Source organism: Staurois parvus, unplaced genomic scaffold (assembly GCF_062004578.1).
Source record: "Staurois parvus isolate SC_StPar_1 unplaced genomic scaffold, SC_StPar_1.0 ptg001133l, whole genome shotgun sequence".
Lineage (NCBI taxonomy): Eukaryota > Metazoa > Chordata > Amphibia > Anura > Ranidae > Staurois > Staurois parvus.
Window position 1 is genome coordinate 4,107,220 of NW_028318929.1, and position 23,564 is coordinate 4,130,783.

General features: G+C 40.2%; 1 protein-coding gene across 2 annotated transcripts in view; it reads right to left on the minus strand.

Annotated features, from left to right (window-relative positions):
- Positions 1-15,263, minus strand: part of LOC149439365 (N-acetyllactosaminide alpha-1,3-galactosyltransferase-like) — a 104,728-nt gene extending 89,465 nt beyond the window's left edge. The window contains exons 1-2 of one of the 2 annotated variants that reach the window (XM_089659149.1): positions 15,135-15,263; positions 12,101-12,168 (exon numbers count right to left, since the gene is read on the minus strand). The gene's annotated coding sequence lies outside the window, so the exon portion shown is untranslated. Of the gene's footprint in view, positions 1-12,100; positions 12,239-15,134 lie in introns of those variants that run through there. The other variant, XM_089659150.1, reaches the window with a different exon arrangement.
- Between the last annotated feature and the right edge of the window lie 8,301 nt (positions 15,264-23,564).

Genomic DNA, 23,564 nt, shown 5'->3' on the forward strand with positions numbered 1-23,564 from the left:
CGCTGTACTAAGAATCAAATCGCTATTTACCTCAATCGTTTGTATAGTATTAATAACATGTGTGGTATCTTTAATATGTGCTTTGGTTTTTTCTACCAGGGGTTGGAGGAATTGGTCTATGTACTGACCCATCCTAGATGTTAATCCGTCTATTCCATTGACTATTGGTCTCATGGGAGGATCCTTTATGTCCTTATGTATTTTTGGTATAGAGTAGATAATTGGTATTTTACTCACTGATGGCACCAGATATTTTGCTTCTTTCTCATCCAAAATATCTTTTCTCTTTCCATAATCTATTATTTTATTTAACTCCTTTTTATATAACTTTGTGGGATTACTAGTCAGTTTGCAATATGTTTCTGTATCTTCTAACATTTTACTCATAGATGTTTCATATGAATCTTTTGATAATATTACTATTCCTCCCCCCTTATCAGCCGGTCTTATCACTATATTGTCTCTATCTTTCAAGGACTTGATGCCTTTGTTGATGTCAGATTCTCCTTTGAACGTTTTGATCTGTAGTGTCTCTATATCTTCCATTACTAATTTTTTAAAACTATTAATATATATATTATCTTGATTTTTTGGATTGAATGTAGATTTATTTTTTAACGTACTATGTAGTGTGTTGCTGATATTCTGGCTACTAGTTTTAATCGGATTTTGTATAAAATACTTTTTCAAATTTAATTTTCAGTAATATAGTTCAATATGGTCGATTTATTGACGATATTATACTATTATGGAGAGGGGATGTTCCATCATTGATTGAGTATTACCAGAATTTGAATCAGAATACTAAAAACATCACATTAAGCTGGAATATTGATAAGAAAGAGATTAATTTTCTAGACCTTAATCTTAGAAATACAGGGGATGGTCTAATAACAACTAATTATTTTAAGAAAACAGATCGTAACTCATATATTCCTGTAAGTAGTTGTCATCACAGGCCATGGATTAAGAATGTCCCTAGAGGACAGTTCTTAAGATTGCGACGCAATTGTACCAATTTAGATGACTACAGAGAGCAGAGTAAACTATTGACCCAAAGGTTTGTGGATAAAGGGTATAAGAGAGAAACTATAGTAGAAGAAAGTATGAGAATAGAAGTTATAGATAGATCAACATTATTAGAAAAGAAAGTACAACAAAAAGTAGATGAACAGGATATATCGATAATATTACCTTATAATAAACAACATAGAGATATACAGAACATTATATCTAAGCATTGGAATATACTGAAATTAGACAAGATTCTTAAACCTATTATTAAAGATAAACCCCGGTTCATTTATAAAAGGGCATCTAATGTTCGAGACCGAGTAGTTAAAAACGTATTGGAACCTCCCCGAAAATCTATTAGTACCCTAAGTTTCTTTAATGAGATAGGGTTTTATAGATGCGGTCGATGCTATAGTTGTAAAAGAACGCATGGAAATCCAAGATGTAGACAATCATTTATTAACCCCAAAAATGGGAAACAATATGAGATCGATCAATTTATCACATGTGAAAGTAAGGGTGTAGTATACGCCCTGAAATGTCCATGTAATTATTTATACATAGGACGCACAAAAAGATGTCTTAAAGAACGTGTGAAAGAACACATACATAACATTAGTATAGGCTATAAATATCATCATCTATCAGTACATTTCAAAATGCACCATAACCAAGATCCTGAGAAAGTAGAATTTTGGGGTATTACCAAACACAATCCACATTGGAGGGGAGATAACTTGGTGCGAGAAATTAGTAAAAAAAAGTCTTTCTGGATTTATGAGTTGGGGAGTTTAGCACCAGGTGGGTTAAATAAGGAATTCGATTTATCATGCTTCATTAGTGATGTGTAGCATTTAGCAAAATATGATTTTAATCATATAGGGTTCCTGGTCCAGCACCATATACAGTGTATGTATCTGTGTGATGAATAGGGAGAGATACCATTATTTGGTTTTTCTCTCTCGTTTGCCACACAGATATATATACATGTTGGTTTCCCTATCTATATTCAATATAAGTCTTATGGTTGGAGGTATAATTCGCGCCCACACACCTATGCGGGATATTAGATTTAGGGGGTACATTGTGTATCATTCATGCATTATTTTATTTTAATATTTTTTAATTTTTTAATTTTTATGTATTTTCCATTCGTATTGTTTTGATTATATGAATGGCAGATTCTAGTCATGATATATAGGAGATATACATTTAGAATATTTGATTGAAGTATTCTGTACATTCTCCTATTTTATTATATTTTAATTTTCATTTATATATGCACAGTATTCTGTGTGTGTATATATATATATATATATATATATATATATATATTTATTTTTATTGTTAAAAATATAAAATTGTCCATCCTTGGGTGTGTGTAATCATACATACATCCATATGTATTATTATATTTGTTATTTGTTGAGGTATTGGATTGATATATTGTTGTATATTAATGATTGATTTGCGTACCGCTTAGCCGTGGAGTCATGTCACTAGTTATCTCTCCGGGTCGACATAGTAGTAAGGATACAAATGTAACAATTGGCATTAATATCGCTGTACAAAGTGCCCCCAAAAACATGGCCGCCTCCGTTGGATAGTCAACAAAATGGCGTGGCTGGGCTATTTAATCCGGCAATGGAAGAGTGACTAACCTATCACAACCCCCTGATGAAGCCACGTGACCAGTGGCGTAACGCGTAGGGGTGGGGCTGCGGTGTCACTCGGAGAGAGCCGGAGTATCAGACAGACGGCAGGTGCATGGCCGGACGGCTGGCGGATTATTAGAGCTGAGCAACTTATCCTATACCGCATATCATATATGTGAGTGTACCTGTTGGAAAGTAATAAAGGAGAAACCTTTTTATAAGGATAAAACACGATGTCTGGCAATTTGTCCCCACATATGGAAAAACGCACATGGGCTAATTGAGGATAACGCATATCCACGTTCTTACCATCCGTAAGGGAGGAATTCCATCCAAGCAGGTTCCATAGGAGGTGAACCACAAGTGTGTATAGCCTAATTGCAGGCTAACAAGGAGGTGAGCATACATCTTCACCAATTAAGGATTCAAAGAAAGTCACAGATTCACAAAAAGTCACCAAATCAAGATTTAATCAAGCACAAAGTCACTGAATTTAAAGGACATTTATATCACAATTATTTGGCAGTATATAAAATAATTTTTTTGTATATTCACTATTTATGATGTATATTCATTTTTCATATGTTTTAATTCACCATTTATTGGTTTTGGGGTTAATATCTCCACATTTACATATATATTAGTGGTTTATTTTTTCTCAAATAACCTTTTGATTTTTCATGTTTTTGGTTTACCACCTGAGAATATATTTGTACACCAGGGGTAATTAGATATATATATCAAAGATATTTTCACTGGGAGCGCAACACATCATGTATTATTGACTTTTTTGACACAGAGGTAGTGTTGTGTTTAGTGTTTGCGATCCTATTTATATTTGGGACAGTTAGTGTCCAGTTTCTTGATTTTGAGAGGTTAATATTGGGTGGATATAGACTGGCTCGCAAGTCACATAGATATTTGCTAATTGATACAAAGTGTTCCAGCTACATAAAAATACAGAGCAGTCATCAGACTACAGCAATAAAAGATGTCAGAAATGAAAACAAGCTATATCGTTAAACATATACATTTCATAAAACTACACAACAAAAAGAAAAAAAAAGGGGGCGGGAGTGAGGGGGAGGGTCCAAGTAGACGGCAACCCCTCCGACTCATATCCGGGACATGTGTAAGTTAGCAGCCTTGTAGCAGAGAGTAATGCAGGCCATAGATTTGGAAATAATCTCTCGATTTTTCTTCCGATAAACGAAAAATCGGTTGGTCATAGAGCCAATTAGACCACCAATTACAACGAAAATCGACGGATAAATTATTTGTAATTGTTACCTCTACAGGAAATGATGTCGTTTATTGGGTGGAAATGATGTCGTTTTTTGGGCGGAAATGCTGTCGTATTTTTGCCGGAAATGATATCGTTTGGTGACCTTTTTTCCCTCCCTCTTTTCATAATCCGCCGTCAAGACGTCAGTAACGTGTCGTCCCTACAAATTTTCTCCATTTATTTTATGAAAATGCCCAAAATGAACCGCAAACAAAAACTGGCCCGTATAATGCTAGGTGTGTTAGCACTGGAGGAGGAAAAAAAAACAAAAAAAGATATCTGTCAGATGGTTTGGACAAATGATTACTGCATTGTCAATGTAGGTTTTGGCAAAGAATGTCTCCTTTACTATGACTACTTTATTCCTTCAAGACTACAATGTGATTGCACACATTGTGCATGTTGTATATTATGACTTCTTTACTGAAGATTGGAACAATTAACAATACTTGTATTGTCATATATGTACGCAATGTACAGTGAACAATTTTTTATGGTAAAAAAACTGTTATATTTTTTATAATTTTTATAATGAATAAAAAATAATGCTTTTGATACTGTCTACCTACATGTGTCAATAAAGCTTTTCTGCTTTAAAAGTATATTGCTGTTATTTTTTAAATATATATATATATATATATATATATATATACATAAAGTGTTATAGGTGTTAATTGTGCTATACATTCTTTTAATTATGGGCTAATTAAGCACAACCCAATAAGCATAGTGGATGCATGGTATTTCTGTACATCAAACACAAAGGTTACAACACAGAAATACTGCATGATGTTCTGTTTACATACTAAAACTTTTGAACGTTCTCCCAGAAAAGAAATTTCCTTCCTTGAGAAACTTCCAGGTCATCACACATGTGCATTAATTTGTCGTTTAGAAATTCGGGGAATATTACCATCAATGGGATGAAATTCGGTAGTTTTTATAAAATTTACCAGCAGGACCGATAATCAAAAAGACAAAAAAAACCCGAAAATCTGCAGACAAAATTACCCATACATGACAAGAATATTGGCGGAGTTTAATGCCGTCCGAAAAATCTTCCCCCTTCAGTCTGCCATGAGCAAGGTGAGCAAGGTAGGCAAGCAAGTGTTGAGGAGGCCTCTGTGAGAGTCACCCAGTTGGGAAAAAAAAAGGAAGGGGGAGGGAAGTGGGGGGGATATGAAGGGGAAGGGTAGGAGTAAGGAGGGGGGGAACAGAGAGAATTGGGGGTAGCAACCTTCTCCTAGACCAAACCATCCATCAGTACAATCAGCTTCCCCTCTCCCCCAAATTTTAGGAAGCAAAGGTTGGATAGTACACTAGTCCTCCACTGGGTGATACGGTGCATTTAGCGATGGTCCCTACAATGGCGGAATGTAAAACCCTTTGACACTTTTTTTTGAGAATAAGTAGGGGTACACTGTAGGGGTTACCCCATACTCATTCACATGGGGAAAGCCAGGATATGGGGGCCCCTTGTTAAAAGAGGCTTCCAGATCCAAATAAGCCCTCCACTTGCAGACCCCCACCATCCAAGGTTGTGGGAAAAAGGCCCTTACTCCAATCAACACAAGGACAAGGTGCTTGGGGGGAGCCCCCTACCCCAAAGCACCCCTCCATGTTGAGGGCATATGGCCTTATATGGTTCAGGATGGGGGCGCTCACTCATCCCCCCCTTTTCTGGCCTACCAGCTTGGATAAGGATCTTGATTTTGGGGGGGGGACACCCCCATGCCATTTTTTTGTACTTTTGGCATGGGGTTCCCCTCTAAATTCTCCTCTAAGTTTTTTTTCTATAATTATAATTGCCTGCAATTGTTTTGTTTACATTCAGCTGTCAGTGTGGAACCCCGCTGACACCTGATGTGTCATCAGTTGTTAAGGACATGAGCGACCTGCTTTTTGGCCCGCTCCTTAATCTGCATTGGCAGTGCACCCGTCCGGCCGTTTGTTGACATGGGCCGGACGGGAGCACTGCCAATGAGGGTGGATGTTTCTAAACGTCCCCCCGCATCCATTGTCTGTGCGCGCTCCCTGGGAGTACACGGCACCACGATCTGTGTTCTGGACACAGCGGAACACAGATCACTGTACAGGACCTCTGTGTGAGGTCCCGATTCATGTGATCACTGATTGGCCAATCAGTGATCACATGAACAGAAGTAAACAAGATGTCACTTCCTAACATCATTGCTTACTACATGTGAAATCTGGGAATGATCACAGAGGTCACATGGTACAAGGCTATTCACAACAGCCTTGTACCATGTGACAAGCTGTGACCAATCACAGCTCTAACAGTATTTCTCAATGGCTGCAGGAATGCAGTCAGAGAGAAGATGAAATGATTGCTTTTACAGCCTTTAAGGATGTAAAAGCAATCAGTGTAAAAAAAAAAAAAAATCTTCATCACTCCCCACAAGTAGTACAGTGTCCCTATAGTGACACTGTACTGCTAGGGTGACAGTATGTTAAAAACAAAAAAAAACAAAAACATAAATAATAATTTAAAAAAATAAAATGAAAATGTAAAAAATGTTTTTTGAAAAATTATAATTGTTGGTTATAAACTAATTTGTTTTTTTTCTTTACTAAAAAGATAGATGAATACATTTTGGCCAATATTTATGAAGAAAGATTATTTTTTTGCAAAATTTTATAAGAAAAACACTTTTTTTCAAAATGTTTGGACTTTTTCATTTATATAGCAAGAAAATAAAAATCCCAGTGGTGAATAAATACCAACAAAATAAAGTTTTATCTGTCTCAAAAAAATAAAAACAATTTCTTATGGGTACAGTATTGCATGACCGTGCAATTGTCATTCAAAGTGTGATAGCACTGAAAGCTGAAAACTGGCCTGGACAGGAAGGGGGTGAAAGTGTCCGGACTGGAAGTGGTTAACAACCAGCTAAATGCTGACACAAAAACAGAAAAATGCCAAAAAAGGGCTAATATTAGCGTTTGTTTTATCCAGCATTTTACAGTGTTTTTTTTTCATCTCCCAGTGTGCATGGAGCCTCATACTCTTTACTACAGCTATTTTCTTGACAAGAGAAGGAACTAAACTCAGAGTCAGATATGGGCTTTGATTGACATGCACACATGTAATATGCTATTCTTGTTCTGAAACATGACTTCACAGGTCAAAGGTGACAACGCTGAAGCGGCTTTCTTATGTGACCAGTTTTTCTATCCATCTTTTAAAAGGATATTAATGTATTTCTTCATCAGCTCTTAACTACATACCAGCGCAATACCAACGCAATACCAACGCAAGTATTTTAGCCTTGAGAACCTACTGACCTTAGCTAGTTCCTGACCGTGCTATAGCCATAAGGCGGCTACAGCACGGTCGTCCAGTTCTGGGAGGGCTTCCTTGGACGTCCTCCCAGAACCAGGCCCCCCATGTGCCCCCTGTGGTGCTCATCTGGTACACTCTGTGATTGCTGTGTCCTTCAGGCACAACTGATCACAGATCGTGGTAAAGGGCCAATCACTGTGGCCCTTTACCATGTGATCAGCTGTGACCAATCACAGCTGATCACATGCAAACAAACTTGCCGGTAACTGGCAATTCTGACAGGGGACATTTACAGTGATAAGCAGGGTGCTGATCATCGGTGCAGCCCCATCAGTGCTCATCAGTGCAGCCTATCAGTGCCCATCGGTGCCACCTATCAGTGCCTCCTCATCAGTGCAGTCTACAAGTGCCCATCAGTGCAGCCTATCAGTGCCCATCTGTGCCACTTATCAGTGCCTCCTCATCAGTGCAGTCTACAAATGAACATCAGTGCAGCATATCAGTGCCCATCTGTGCCACCTATCAGTGCCTCCTCATCAGTGCAGTCTACAAGTGCCCATCAGTGCAGCCTATCAGTGCCCATCTGTGCCACTTATCAGTGCAGTATACAAGTGAACATCAGTGCAGCCTATCAGTGCCCATCTGTGCCACCTATCAGTGTCTCCTCGTCAATGCAGTCTACAAGTGCCCATCAGTGCAGCCCCATCAGTGCCCATCAGTGCAGCCTATCAGTGCCCATCTGTGCCACTTATCAGTGTATCCTCATCAGTGCAGTCTACAAGTGAACATCAGTGCAGCCCCATCAGTGCAGCCTATCAGTGCCCATCTGTGCCACCTATCAGTGTCTCCTCGTCAGTGCAGTCTACAAGTGCCCATCAGTGCAGCCCCATTAGTGCCCATCAATGCAGCCTATCAGTGCCCATCTGTGCCACTTATCAGTGTCTCCTCATCAGTGCAGTCTACACGTGCCCATAAGTGCAGCCCCATCAGTGCCCATCAGCGCAGCCTATCAGTGCCCATCTGTGCCACTTATCAGTGTCTCCTCATCAGTGCAGTCTACAAGTGAACATCAGTGCAGCCTATCAGTGCCCATCTGTGCCACCTATCAGTGTCTCCTCGTCAGTGCAGTCTACAAGTGCCCATCAGTGCAGCCCCATTAGTGCCCATCAATGCAGCCTATCAGTGCCCATCTGTGCCACTTATCAGTGTCTCCTCATCAGTGCAGTCTACACGTGCCCATAAGTGCAGCCCCATCAGTGCCCATCAGCGCAGCCTATCAGTGCCCATCTGTGCCACTTATCAGTGTCTCCTCATCAGTGCAGTCTACAAGTGAACATCAGTGCAGCCCCATCAGTGCAGCCTATCAGTGCCCATCTGTGCCACCTATCAGTGCCTCCTCATCAGTGCAGTCTACAAGTGCCCATCAGTGCAGCCTCATCAGCACACATATCAGTGAAGGAGAAAAATTACTTTTTAGCAAAACTTTAACAGAAACAAAAAAATACTTTTTTTGGTCAAAATTTTCTTACATTTGTTTGGCGAAAAATAAAAAACCCAGCGGTGATTAAATACCACCAAAAAAAGCTCTATCTGTCTAAAAAATGCTAAAGATGTAATTTGGATACAGTGTTGCATGACTGCGCAATTGTCATTCATAGTGTGACAGTGCTGAAAAGTTATCCTGGGTGAAAGTCTTTTATTTTTTTTTTTAAAGCACCTCTGTGATAATCGCAGCTTATGCAATGCAAGTTAGCATATGATGGATAAAATCATTTTTATTATTTGTAAATTCAATGTTACTTACTGTACCCTCTGGATCCTATAAGCTGCCATCTTGAGTTTGGGCATCTGGAACCCGCTTAGAGTTTCTTCCAGAATACAGTGCAGTCAGCAACCCAACATACACCTCCCGATCCCGCGTCAAAGCACTGCGTGCTCAGTGCAGCCCCATCAGTTGTAGGTTGCCACAGCAATGGCAGCATCGGTGGAAGTTCCCACCCCGTTGTTATGGCAACCTGTCAATCAATGTTATATACCAGGAGCCAACGGATGGGAGGATATGGCGTGCCTTGCCGATGGAGGATGGAAGTGCAGTGCTTCAGTAACCCTAAAAGGTACTAAAGCTTAGGAAAAAAACAAAATCCAAACACTGATGGCATAGCGATCAGCAACAGCTGGGGCCGAAGTGAAAAAGTAGGGTGGAACGCCACAATAAAGTCTTCTATACCTGACATCATAAATTAACCACTTCAAGTCCGGACACTTTCACTCCCTTCCAGTCCAGGCCAATATTCAGCTTTCAGCACTATCACACTTTTAATGACAATTGCGCGGTCATGCAACACTGTACCCATATACATTTTTTAGCATTTTTTTAGACAGATACAACTTTTTTTTGGTGGTATTTATTCACCACTGGGATTTTTATTTTTTGTGCTATATAAATGAAAAAGTCCACAAATTTTGAAAAAAAGTATTTTTCTTATAAAGTCTTGCAAATAAATAATCTTTCTTCATAAATCTTGCCCAAAATATATTCAGTTATCTTTTTAGTAAAAAAAAATCTTTTTAGTAAAATAACCCAAATTAGTTTATAACCAAAAATTAAACATTTTGAAAAACATTTTTTACATTTTCATTTTCTTTTTTTATATTATTATTTATGTTTGTTTGGTTTTTTTAACATGCTGTCACCTTGCAGTACAGTGTCACCATAGTGACTCTGTACTACTTGTGGGGGGGTGATGAAGATTTCTTTTTTTTTTTTTTACACCAATTGCTTTTACACCTATAAAGGCTGTAAAAGCAATCATTTCATCTTCTCTCTGACTGCATTCCTGCAGCCATTGAGAAATACTGTTAGAGCTGTGATTGGTCACAGCTTGTCACATGGTACAAGGCTGTTGTGAATAGCCTTGTACCATGTGACCTCTGTGATCATTCCCAGATTTCACACGTAGTAAGCAATGATGTTAAGAAGTGACATCTTGCTTACTACTATTCATGTGATCACTGATTGGCCAATCAGTGATCGCATGAATCGTGACCTCACACAGAGGTCCCGTACAGCGATCAGTGTTTTGCTGTGTCCTCCAGGCACAGCGGGCAGCGGATCGTGGTGCTGCGCTCTCCCAGGGAGCGCGCAAAGAATGTAAATGTGGGCGTAATTTATAAACGGCAACCCGCTCCTGCACTGCTCCCGTCCGGCTGCTTATGTACATGGGCCGGACAGGAAGTGGTTAAATAACTGTATTATTGATTACGAATTATTCTGTTTTATAAAGATATTACTGTATTTCTTCATTAACTCTTAAAATGGTTCTAAAGACACAAGGTTTTTTTTTACTTTCATGTATTCTATGCATAAAGGTAAAAAACCAGCCCCCCCTAATTCTTACCTGAGTCACATCCGATCAAGTGATGTTCTAGACCAGGGGCGGACTGACCATTTGGAAACTCGGGCACTGCCCAAGGGCCCGGGGTCAGTAGGGGACCCCATGAGATGCCCCTGGTACCTTTTACATAGGCGTTTTTGAGTTTGGGCAAGGACACAAGGGCCCCATGATCCCCTATTGCCCAGGGGCCCCATGAGTTGTCAGTCTGCCCCTGTTCTAGACAGCCTCTGCTGTCTGGGGACTGTTCCTCCTCATTGGCTGAGACAACAGCGGGAGCCCATTGGTTCCCGCTACTGTCAATCACAGCCAGTGGCTCAATGAAAAGAGGATGGGGAGCGGGGTGAGCTGCAGTTCTGTGTCTTATGGATGCTGAGAGCAGCGGCTCGGGGACAAGCACGTAGTGGTGTCCCCAGGCTGAGTGGCTTTCCTGGGGGGCGCTGCTCAAGGCGCCAGGAGGACTAGCAGGGAGCCAAAAAGAAGAGGATCGGGGCTACTCTGTGCAAAATCACTGCACAGAGCAGGTAAGTATAGACATGTTTGTTATTATTATTTATTATTTTTGTTTATTTATTTTTACAAAGCTTTATTGTCACTTTAACTGCATACCAATGCAAGTATTTTAGTCTTGAGAACCCACTGACCTACTAACCTTAAAGTGGAGTTACAGCTGAAAAACAAAAAAAAGTCAGCAGCTACAAAAACTGTAGCTGCTGACTTTTAAAATACAGACACTTACCTGTCCCTCGGTCCTGCTGTGTCCTCACCACTGCTGGTTTCACCAGTTGTCTTCTCTCCCTGGCTCCGGCATCTTCAGTGTGGGCACCCGGCTGTGACAGCTTGCGGCTTCACAACTGGGTGCGCACTGCGCATGCGTGAGAAACGCTGAGCTTTGTGAATGGTCCCGTACTCTTCTGGGACTTGTCATGTGTCCCAGAAGACTAAGGGGAGGGAGGGAGGACAACTTCCGCTTTCGATCGCCTAGGTGATCGCAGCAGAAGTGGGAGCGGGCACCTGTCAAATTCGGCTCCCCAAAGGTGCCAATCCTTAATGGTGAGCAGAGGACAAAGGCTTAAACCAGAACTTCCCCTTTTGGGTGGAGCACAGTCTAAAGTACAATTTGAAATACAATATAAAATGCTATATCTGCAGTTATCGTTAACATGAGTAAAAGCCAAATTATTAAAAGAATTCTTCAATATATTCTTCAATAAAATGCAGGTCCAGCGCTGTTTTTCCTCTTTCTTCAGCTTTTCAATGTAAAGAGGTCACATTCACTAAATTGCTAGTTGTTTGTAGTGCGTGTGGTTAACAAGTAAAACTCCCTAAAAAGTAATTTTGGGGGAAAAAAGTACAAAATATACAATATAAAGAAAAAGGGATACACAATGGGTCAGGTCAATTCTGCAAACATGTCAATATATTACATTTAATAGTATAGCAAACGAACCTTTCTTGGTCCTTATTCGGTGTCCATGTAGTCACTGGCGGCTTCTTGCTGGATATTTTGAAGAAGTACTGTAACCCGCATAAAAAATAATTTATTTATCGCAGACAACATCTCACTACAAGACTCTACAAGAAAAGACTGCCATAGTCCTATACTGTGACCTGAGGGTAATAATTAACCCCTTTCAATACATAGTTCACCAGTGCTTGGTTCTAATGCAAACAAATGATACATTGTATTCATTATCTTCCAGGACCCATCACAGGATGACACAATTGAAGCAATTGGGTATAATAAAAATATTCAATTCTGGAAAACCAAAGAAAATACCATTACCATTAAATAAATAAAATAAAATCAATGAACTATTTTAATAAAGAAAAAAGCAAGCATAGTTCAGATAGAAAATGAAAAAATGGTAAAGATAGCATCTTTATAGAAATATTTATTATTTTATTGGCAGTTATATAGTGCTGACTATTTACACATCATTTAGCCATGTCAAGTCCAAACACTTTCACCCCCTTCCAGTCCAGTCCAATTTTCAGCTTTCAGCACTGTCACACTTTGAATGAAAATTGCACGGTCATGCAACACGGTGCCCATATGAATTTTTTAGCATTTTTTTGAGACAAACAAAACTTTTTTTTGGTAGTATTTATTCACCACTGGGATTTTTATTTTTTTTGCTATATAAATGAAAAAGTCCAAACATTTTGAAAAAAAGTGTTTTTCTTATAAAATTTTGCAAATAAATAATCTTTCTTCATAAATCTTGGCCAACATTTGTTCAGTTATCTTTTTAGTAAAAAAAAATAACCCAAATTAGTTTATAACAAAAAATGATAAATTTTGAAAAACATTTTTTACATTTTCATTTTCGTTTTTTATATTATTATTTATGTTTGTTTGTTTTTTTAACATACTGTCACCTTGCAGTACAGTGTCACCATAGTGACTCTGTACTACTTGTGGGGGGTGATGAAGATTTTTTTTTCTTTTTTACACTGAATGCTTTTACACCCATAAAGGCTGTAAAAGCAATCATTTCTCCTTCTCTCTGGCTGCATTCCTGCAGCCATTGAGAAATACTGTGAGAGCTGTGATTGGTCACAGCTTGTCACATGGTACAAGGCTGTTGTGAATAGCCTTGTACCATGTGACCTCTGTGATCATTCACAGATTTCACTAGTAGTAAGCAATGATGTTAGGACGCGACATCTTGCTTACTACTCTTCATGTGATCACTGATTGGCCAATTAGTGATCACATGAATCGACACCTCACACAGAGGTCCCATACAGCGATCAGTGTTCCACTGTGTCCGGAGGACATAGCGGGCATCGGATCGCGGTGCTGAGCGCTCCCAGGGAGCGGCCACAGCCTATAAATACGGGCATCATTTATAAACAGCAACCCGCTCCTGCACTGCTCTCGTCTGGCCATTTATGTACATGGGCCGGACGGGAAGTGGTTAAATAATTGTATTATTGATTACGAATGATTCTCTTTTATAAAGATATTACTGTATTTCTTCATCAACTCTTAAAATGGTTCTAAAGACACAAGGTTTTTTTTTACCTTCATGTATTCTATGCATGAAGGTAGAAAAACCGCCCCCCCCAAGCCCCCCTAATTCTTACCTGAGCCACATCCGATCAAGTGATGTTCTTGACAACCTCTGTTGTCTGGGGACTGTTCCTCCTCATTGGCTGAGACAGCAGCGGGAGCCCAGTGGTTCCCACTGCTGTCAATCACAGCCAGCGAGTCAGAGCCCATTGGTTCCCGCTGCTGTCAATCACATCCAGTGACCCAATGAAGAAAGGATGGGGGAGCTGGGCCGAGCTGCAGCTCTGTGTCTTGTGGATGCACAGAGCAGCGGCTCGGGGACGAGCACGTAGTGGTATCCCCAGGCTAAGTGACTTTCCTGGGGGTGCTGCTCAATGGGCCAGGAGCACTAGCGGGGAGCGAAAAATAAGAGGATTGGGGCTACTCTGTGGAAAATCACTGCACAGAGCAGGTCAGTTTAGACATGTTTGTTATTATTATTTATTTTTTAAATTTATTTTTACAAAGCTTTAGTGTCACTTTAACTGCATACCAATGCAAGTATTTTAGTCTTGAGAACCCAATGACCTACTAACCTAAAAGCGGAGTTCCAGCTGAAAAAAAAAAAAAAGTCAGCAGCTACAAAAACTGTAGCTGCTGACTTAAAATACAGCTACTTACCTGTCCCTCGGTCCAGCGATGTCCTCACCACAGCTGGTTTCACTGGCCGTCTTCTCTCCCTGGCGCCACCATCTTCAGTGTGGGCACCCAGCTGTGACAGCTTGCAGCTTCACAGCCGGGTGCCCTCTGCACATGCACGAAAAGCACTGCACTTTGTGAATGGCCCCGTAGTCTTGTAGGACCTGTCATGTGTCCCAGAAGACTACGGGGAGGGAGGGGGGAGGACAACTTCTGCTTCCGATCGCCTAGGTGATCGGAGCAGAAGTGGTAGCGGGTACCTGTCAAATTCGGGTACCCGCTCCTCAAAGGTGCCAGTCCTTAATGGGGAGCGGGGGACAAAGGCTTAAAGTGGAACTTCCCCTTTTGGGTGGAGCTCCGCTTCAAGCAATACAATCTTACACACCGGGCAACTGATTGGCACTAACATTCTCATGCCTACTTCTAACCTGCCTGACTTTAGCTGAGCCCACAGTCTAAAGTACAATTTGAAATACAATATAAAATGCTACATCTGTAGTTATCGTTAATGTTAGTAAAAGCCAAATTATTAAAAGAATTCTTCAATAACCCTGCAGGTCCACCACTATTTTCCCACTTTCTTCAACTATTCAATAATAAAGAGGTCACATTCACTAAACTGCTAGTTGTTTGTAGTGTGTGTGGTTAACAAGTAAAACTATCTAAAAAGCAATTTGGGGAGAAAAAAGTACAAGATATACAATATAAAGAAAAGGGGATACATAATGGGTGAGGTCAATTCTGCAAACATGTCAATATATTACATTTAATAATATAGCAAACGAACCTTTCTTGGTCCTTATTTGATGTCCATGTAGTCACCGGTGGCTTCTTGGCTGCTGGATATTTTGAGGAAGTACTGTACATCCCACATAAAATATAATTTATTTATCGCAGACAACATCTCACTACAAGACTCTACAAGAAAAGACTGCCGTAGTCCTATACTGTGACCTGAGGGTAATAATTAACCCCTTTCAATACATAGTTCACCAGTGCTTGGTTATAATGCAAACAAATGATACATTGTATTCATTATCTTGCAGGACCCATTACAGGATGACACAATTGAAGCAATTGGGTATAATCAAAATATTCAATTCTGGAAGACCAAGGAAAATACCATCGCTATTAAATAAATAAAATAAAATCACTAAACTATTTTATTAAAGAAAAAAGCAAGCATAGTTCAGATAGAAAATGGTAAATATAGCATCTTTATAGAAATGTTTATTATTTTATTGGCAGTTATATAGTGCTGACTATTTACACATCATTTAACCACTTCAAGTCCGGACACTTTTACCCCCAACCTGTGTTCAGCTTTCAGCACTGTCACACTTTGAATGAAAATTGCACGGTCATGCAACACTGTGCCCATATGAATTTTTTAGCATTTTTTTGAGACAAACAAAACTTTTTTTTTGGTGGTATTTATTCACCATTGGGATTTCTTTTTTGCTATATAAATGAAAAAGTCCAAAAATGTTGAAAAAAAGTGTTTTTCTTATAAAAGTTTGCAAATAAATAATCTTTCTTCATAAATCTTGCCCAAAATTTATTCAGTTATCTTTTTAGTAAAAAAAAACAACCTAAATTAGTTTATAACCAAAAATTATAATTTTTCAAAAAATGTTTTTACATTTCTATTTTACTTTTTTATATTATTATTTATATTTTTGTTTTTTAACATACTGTCACCCTAGCAGTACAGTGTCACCATAGTGACACTGTACTACTTGTGGGGGGTGATGAAGATTTTTTTTTTCTTTTACACTGATTGCTTTTACACTCATAAAGGCTGTAAAAGCAATCATTTCTCTTTCTCTCTGGCTGCATTCTTGCAGCCATTGAGAAATACTGTGAGAGCTGTGATTGGTCACAGCTTGTCACATGATACAAGGCTGTTGTGAATAGCCTTGTACCATGTGACTTCTGTGATCATTCACAGATTTCACATGTAGTGAGCAATGATGTCAGAAGTGACAGCTTGCTTACTACTATTCATGTGATCACTGATTGGCCAATCAGTGATCACATGATCGGGACCTCACACAGAGGTCCCGTACAGCTGTTTATATACATGGGCTGGACGGGAAGTGGTTAACATATTGCCTTCAAAGACTGACACCCCAAGATCCCTATCTCACATACATACCAGTCTTTTTGTGGTATAGGAGCACTGAGTGATGATCGGTTGTAATCAGGGGCAGACTGACAACTCATGGGGCCCCTGGGCAATAGGGGATCATGGGGCCCCTGCAGGGGTGGACTGACAACTCATGGGGCCCCCGGGCAATAGGGGATCATGGGGCCCCTGTGTCCTTGGCCAAACTCAAAAAAGCCTATGGAAAAAGGTACCAGGGGCATCTCATGTGGCCCCCTACTGACCCGGACCCTCGGGCAGTGCCCAAGTTTCCAAATAGTCAGTCCGCCCCTGGGGCCCTGTGTCCTTGCCCACACTCAAAATAGCCTAAAAAAAGCTATCAGGGGCATTTCATGGGGCCCCCTACTGACCCCGGGTCCAGGGCAGTGCCCGAGTGCTCGATTGGTCAGTCCGCCCCTGGTTGTAATGTACAAGTGTGGAATGTGATCCTGTAAGCTGGTCACCAACAACTCTGGACCCTCGGAGGAGTTAGTTGGAAAACTGAAAAAATGGGAGTGCCACACTAGTTTGTACAGTCCATAAAAGATTTTATTCTGCAATAATCCAATGAGTTTCAGGGACTATCTCTGTCCAGGTGTCTGCATGATCTGTATCTGCCTACCTGGGTTCCAACTTCAGGACAGTGGACTCCATTCACTAAAGGAGATGCGATATTTAGGTGATCTGACACATTTTTCCTAAATATTGCATGCAATGCTGAAAATGTCAATTCACTATCACCTTATGCAGTATGCAGTATTTTCCTCAAAATTCAAAAAACACTCAGTAAATAGCTTATAAAACAGAGTTAAAATCAATTCACAAAAGGAAATAAATAAATAAATAAAGGCTTGACTTAAATAAGTAGTGGTCCAGGCATGCGGTATTTAACCGCCTCCCACCCGCCATATAAGGAAATGACAGCGCAAGGCGGTTCTCTCGTTTGCAAGTTGCTCCACAGCTTAGTAAAAGAGGTAAAGCTTCACTCTACAAAGGATACCCAATCACATGCAAAGAAAATTAAAAATCAGCATTTATTGCTTGCACGTGATTGGATGATGGAAATCAGCAGAGCTTCCCTTCATTTACTTAACTCTGGAGTGACTGCACTTGCAAAATGCTGTCTATGTGCCTTTAGTAAATCCATCCCAATACATTTAGTAAATCCACCCTATTAGTAGTAGGTATTTTGCCAAATTGTTAGAGACTTTTTGCATATATACAAGCATATACAGTTGGGTTCAAAATAATAGTGTGTTGAAAAAAGTGAATAAAGCTCAAAATCCTTCTAATAGCTTTTATTTCCATGCACACAAATGCATTGGGAACACTACACATTCTATTCCAAATCAAAACATGAAGAAAAATAGATCAAATTTGTGTTGTTCCTCTAAAAAATTTGAAGAAAAGTGAATATTAGACTGTTCAAAAAAATAGCAGTGTTTGTATTCTTCTTTACAAACTCAAACATTCACTATATAAACTGAAAAATGATTGAAGATTTTGCTTTCCTTTGAATCACTTAATGAATATTTGGTTGTAGTCGCACTGTTTCTGAGAACTGCTGTACATCTGTGTTGTATGGAGTCAACCAACTTCTGGCACCTGTGATCAGGTATTCCAGCCCAGGATGATTGGACTACATTCCACAGTTCTTCTCTATTTCTTGGTTTTGCCTCAGAAACTGCATTTTTGTTGTCACCCCACAAGTTTTCTATTGCATTAAGATTCGGGGATCGGGCTGGCCACTCCATAACGTCAATCTTGTTGGTCTGGAACCAAGATGTTGCACGTTTACTGGTGTTTTTGGGGTCGTTGTCTTGTTGGAACACCCATTTCAAGGGCATTTCCTCTTCGGCATAAGGCAGCATGTCCTCTTCAAGTATTCTGATGTATTCAAACTGATCCATGATCCCTGGTATGCGATAAATAGGCCCAACACCGTAGTATGAGAAACATCCCCATATCATGATGCTTGCACCACCATGCTTCACTGTCTTCACAGTGTACTGTGGCTTGAATTCAGTGTTTGGGGGTCGTCTGACAAACTGTCTCCGGCCACTAGACCCAAAAAGAACAATCTTACTTTCATCAGTCCACAAAATGTTGCGCCATTTCTCTTTAGGCCAGTCAATGTGCTCTTTGGCAAATTGTAACCTCTTCAGCATGTCTTTTTTTCAACAGTGGGACTTTGCGGGGGCTTCTTGCAGATAGCTTGGCTTCACATAGGCGTCTTCTAATTGTAACAGTACTCACAGGTAACTTTACACCTTCTTTGATATTCCTGGAGCTGATTGTTGGCTGAGTCCTTGCCATTTTGGCTATTCTTCTATCCATTCAAATGTTAGTTTTTCGCTTTCTTCCAGGTCTTTCAGGTTTTGGTTGCCATTTTAAAGCATTTACGATCATTTTAGCTGAGCAGCCTATCATTTTCTGCACTTTTTTTTGTTTTCTCCTCTCCAATCAACTTTTTAATCAAGGTACGCTGTTCTTCTGAACAATATCTGGAACAACCCATTTTCCTCAGAATTTCAGAGAGAAATGCACTGTAACCAGCATGTACAACATTTGCTGCCTTCCTTCCTTAAATAAGGACAATAATTGCCACCTGTTTTTCAAAGAATGAATGACCTCACTAACAGAACTCCACACTGCTATTATTTTGAACATGCCCCTTTCAATTAGTGATTCAATTACACAGAATCAGCAGCATGCATGTCATGACTGTTGGGTCTGTTGGATTTCTATTACTCTACTACAGCTGCTAGTAAATTATTTGCCATGTAGAAATATCAATTCTACCAAAAACAGTGATTGATCAGGTTAGTGATGTCTGACTGCTATTATTTTGAACACAACTGTACACCCACCGTCCAGTTTATTAGGTACACCTTGCTAGTGCCAAAAAAATATCTTCCACATTATTACACCACCAGCCTGAACTGTTGATATAAGGCAGGATAGATCCATGCCTTCACGTTGTTTATGCCAAATTCTGACCCTACCATCTGAATGTCGCAGCCACCAGTCTGCCCATTCTTCTCTGACCTCTGACATCAGCAAGGCATTGTCGTCGCTCACTGGATATTTTCTCTTTTTCAGACCATTCTCTGTAAACCTTAGAAATGGTTTTGTGTGAAAATCCCAGTAGATCAGCAGTTTTTTAAATGCATAGACCAGGGGTGGACTGACAACTCATGGCGCCCCCGGGCAATAGGGGATCATGGGGCCCCTATGTCCTTGCCCAAACTCAAAAAAGCCTATGAAAAAGGTACCAGGGGCATCTCATGGGACCCCCTACTGACCCTGGGCCCTCGGGCACTGCCCGAGTTTCCAAATGGTCAGTCCGCCCCTGGCTCAGACCAGCCTGTCTGGCATCAACATCTGTTCCACATTCCAAGTCACTTAAATCCCCTTTCTTCCCCATTCTGATGTTTGATTTGAACTTCAGCAAGTTTTCTTCACCATGTTTACATGCCTAAATGCATAGAGTTGCTGCCATATTAGCTGATTAGCAATTTGTGTTACCAAGCAATTGAACAGGTGTCGAGAAAAAAAGAAAATAGGCTGCACGCCTAGCAGGATAGCCTAAAAAAAGGGGGACCCTCCAATTAGGACATCAAGGATGGAGCAATATCCCTGTAGATATTGCTCCATCTTTGATGTCCCAATTGGAGGGTCCCCCTTTTTTCCGGGGTGTGGCGCACCCTGGTTGAGTAACGCTGCCCTATATACTGAAATGGCACTTACATTATTCTGTGATGGAATACCTTATATTCTATTTAATTATTCCTTTTTGGGCCTTTCCAGACACTACAAATACTGCTTATTAACAATTGACGTATGTTTCCTATGTGGATCCAATTGGAGACTTAACTATCTCCTTCATACAGTCCACGTCATTGAATATTCTTTAATGTGGCCCTTTAGCTCCGAAATTAGAGATATCGCTATAGTCTCCTTGATTGGAAGGTTATTACAATATATTTTTTACCATCAACACATTTCCTGTTAATATTTGGGAATGCTTCCCTTTCAGGCTTTAATGGCTATATACCTTTTACACACTAGGAAGTCCTTTCTTGGACTGTCCCTAACGTGGTCTATCCTTTTGGGATCCCCCTGTCGACTTGCCTGGGATGTGGATGCCTCACACACACCCCCACACTACCCCCGTACCAATGCCCATATTTTAAGGTATATATAGAATATGTATAATGAGGAATGATTGACAATATAATATGTTATGTTATATTCATACCCACTTTTTTCCCATGTAGTAACTCCTGAAGAAGCGATATTCTCGCGAAACATGTTGAGTAACTATGGTCAATGACACCTGATTCATGTTCCCTGATACCCTTACCGGAATATGGTATATTTGTATGGATCAAAATAATTCTATGTATCTACGAGATTTGTAACCACATAAAATGTACCGTCCAAATGGGGGTCTTGCATTCTTAGCAGATATGTTTGTGCCTTGTTGTGTAATGGTGTACAGTATATTCAAATAAAGAAATGATTTTAACCACTTCCCGTCCGGCCCATGTACATAAACGGCCGAATGGGAGCAGTGCAGGAGCGGGTTACCGTTCATAAACAGCGCCCGCATTTACAGCATGTGCACACTCCCTGGGAGCGACGGCACCGTGATCCAGTGTCCGCTGTGTCCTCTGGACACCAATCGCTGTACGGGACCTCTGTGCGAGGTCCCGATCATGTGATCACTTCTGACATCATTGCTTACTGCTAGTGAAATCTGCGAATGATCACAGAGGTCACATGGTACTAGACTATTCACAACAGCCTTGTACCACGTGACAAACTGTGACCAATCACAGCTCTCACATTATTTCTCAATGACTGCAAGAATGCAGCCAGAGAGAAGGAGAAATTATTGCTTTTACAGCCTTTATGGGTGTAAAAGCAATCAGTGTAAAAAGAAAAAAAAATCTTTATCGCCCCCACTAGTAGTGTCACTATGGTAGGGTGACAGTATGTGAAAAAAACTAATAATATAAAAAAAATATAATAAATTAAAAAAAATTTTAAATGATAATTTTTGGTTATAAACTAATTTGCTTTTGTTTTTTTACTAAAACGATAACTGAATACATTTTGGCCAAGATTTATGAAGAAAGATTATTTATTTGCAAAATTTTATAAGAAAAACACTTTTTTTCAAAATTTTAGGACTTTCCATTTATATAGCAAAAAAAATAAATATCCCAGTGGTGAATAAATACCACCAAAATAAGCTTTATCTGTCTAAAAAAAATGCTAAAAAACTAATATGGGTACAGTGTTGCATGACCGCACAATTGTCATTCAAAGTGTTATAGCGCTGAAAGCTGAAAATTGGCCTGGGCAGAAAGGAGGTGAAAATGTCCGGACTGGAAGTGGTTAATGAATATTGCTGCAGTGCTTCTAAAGTCCAATATCTGGCCTCTTTTCTTTGGTTGCTTTACTTAAAAAGGTAGGTATGACAGATATAAGTGGACGTGCTGCTTCAGCGTGCGCTCCACAGGCTGGATGTGACGTCACTGTTTGAATCTCACTAACACGTTTCCCACAGCACAATGTTGTGGGGACTATACGGGACACTTATTAATTATATCTGGAGCAGGGGCGGACTGACCATTTGGAAACTTGGGCACTTCCTGAGGGCCCGGGGTCAGTAGGGGGCTCCATGAGATGCCCCTGGTACCTTTTTCATAGGATTTTTTGAGTTTGGGCAAGGACACAGGGGCCCCATGATCCCCTATTGCCCGGGGCCCCATGAGTTGTCAGTCCACCCCTGATCTGGACAATGTATGTTTAGTTCATTTGTGGTTTGATATTTGCACTAACTTGTAAGAAGTGGATTTAAAGGGCCCGCACTGTGAGTTTGGATACCATGGTTAAGATTATAGAACCTTTGGATCAGCAGCAGTCCCATTTTGTTTATTTGCTTGTTTGAGTGTTCGGCTGTCTTTGGGGTTTTGTCTATGCTTATTTTTTTTTCGCTATTTTTACTTTGATCACATTTGTCCACCTAGTTTTCTTTATTTTTCAGAGGTATATATCCCAATCTTATCATGGGTAGATAGAGATATATTTAATTGTTCAAATTTACCATGTAATAAAGCTGTCTGTCATGTTTCACATGACTGTCATATGCCTTTAGGTGTTCTTTGTATTCTGTCTCTGCTCCTCCTTTGCTTTGGTTGAGTTCATGCTGTATAGATAGCCCCACCCTTTTATTCATTTCCCAGTAATGCATTTCAGCTTCTAGCCTCATGTCTTATGGAAGTAGGTCACATTATGATCTTTTGACCTATCCGATGTTCATTTTTGTAAGATTCTCTCAGTTTATGGAATAAACTTCACAAGATCTGCAAGGTGTCATCTGGATCGAGTCACTGCCTGTGTTATTCAACTAAGATTGGAGTTATCGCTATCTCATCACAACTGTAAGTTACAGAGATCACACTTTCAATGCTTAGATTGGAGAGACAGAACACTGCCAGTTGCTCCATTCATTGGAGGTATCATTTGTAAGTGATTTCGGGGATCTGATCTTTTATGAAGGGGGTGAGACTGGACCTCCAATGTTTAAGTATCATAATTCTGGCTGCCAGTAAGAAAATAAAGTGCAAAAGACTCTTTTTAATACTAGATATTGGACTTGGGAGTAGGGAGAGGATTCGACCCTTGGAATGCTCAAATCTGTCACTTGTTCATATATTATGAATAATTGTGGTCCAAAAAGCACGATCCGAGGGCAGGATCACCAGATGTGCAACTTGGTCCTCTCTCTTCCCCTCTACAGCAGGTAAATGTTGGCGTTGTGCAGAATATGTTTTTTGTATGAGGGATGGGCATTTATACTAATGTGTCACATGGGGTGTATTCACCACAAGGCCGACAAGGCATTTACCTGGGGTGGCATTTTTCAGGGGGTCAGCAGAAGGGAAACACATGGCATGGGGACTAGGTGGGATCTGTGAGAGGCTGCGGGCTGCTTGACTGTGTATGCAGAGCCTAACTCTTGTTCCTGAGGATGTCCGGAGCTGTGAAGGTGAGTGT